Source organism: Jaculus jaculus, chromosome 1 (assembly GCF_020740685.1).
Source record: "Jaculus jaculus isolate mJacJac1 chromosome 1, mJacJac1.mat.Y.cur, whole genome shotgun sequence".
NCBI classification, from domain to species: domain Eukaryota; kingdom Metazoa; phylum Chordata; class Mammalia; order Rodentia; family Dipodidae; genus Jaculus; species Jaculus jaculus.
The window spans coordinates 82,108,001-82,109,155 of NC_059102.1; the positions used below are offsets into that span (position 1 = coordinate 82,108,001).

Below are 1,155 nucleotides of genomic sequence, written 5' to 3' on the forward strand. Positions count from 1 at the left end.
TTTTTTTTGGTATTATGGCTCAGTTAAAAAAATCTTGGCAAGAGTTCAGTGGCTCGCCCACTCACTCGCTCGGAGGTGCTCCAGGCTGCATTCTATCCACACCTCGGCTCTCCCTGGAAAGGGAGGGAGGCTTTGTGGATCAGGAGTGAGTCTCCACTGCGGCAGTCAGCTCAAAGTCGCTAGGACTTCTCAAACTTGTGTGCTGAGGAGACTCAGATGTTGGCCTCAGCTCCTAGGCTGAACTCAGAAGATTGGCTCATGAAAACTAATATACTGAGACAAAGGAAAGGATCTGGCAGAAAGCAACATCTACTATCCTGGGCTTGGCACCAAGGAAGAAGACAAGTGGAATTCCTGCAGTCTGAAAACCACACTGAAAGGTGACAGAGAAGCTGAACGATGATGGGTGGCAGAGAGAAGTATAACAATCCAGTCCCTCAATGTAGAAACGTTAGTAAGAACCAACAGCAGCTTACTAGACAGAAGACTAAGGATCAGAATTCCCAGATGAAGATTGTTCACAAGAAAAAAGAACGAGTTCACAGTTACAACTCATCAGCAGCTGCATGGCAGGCCATGCAAAATGGCGGGAAGAACAATTTTTCTATTTTTCTAGTAATCCAAATTGGAACTCTAGCCTGTCGAGTCCCAGTTTGCTTTTTAAATCTCAAGCTAACCAGAATTATGCTAAAGCCAAATTTAGTGAGCCACCAAGTGTTCTTCCCAAGCCACCAAGCCACTGGGTTCCAGTTTCATTTAATCCTTCAGATAAGGAAATAATGACATTTCAACTTAAAACCTTACTTAAAGTACAAGTTTAAGATGAAGTACTAATATTTAAATTTAGCACTGTCTACATAGTCATGAATTGGTCTGAACCAAATTGACTTAAGGAGGTAAAACTTACAATTTACAAGTATAATCAAGACTATCTCATTTATTTTATGTGCTGTGTGCATGGTGACATATCAGTGCAATTTAAATAATTGTACTTGATAGGATTGCCACAAACGTAAATTCAAGTGAATGATTCAGGTTGATTTGGGGAATAGCTGACTTTTAAAATTGTCTATTGTGGAGACAGTAGTTTACAGTCAATCAGGTTATAGGTTTCTAGCTGAAATATACAGGGACTGAAAAATAATGTAGACATTA

General features: G+C 40.4%; 1 pseudogene; it reads left to right on the forward strand.

Moving 5' to 3' along the window:
• Nucleotides 1-402: 402 nt before the first annotated feature.
• LOC123455793 lies at nucleotides 403-848 on the forward strand (annotated as a pseudogene).
• Nucleotides 849-1,155: the final 307 nt, after the last annotated feature.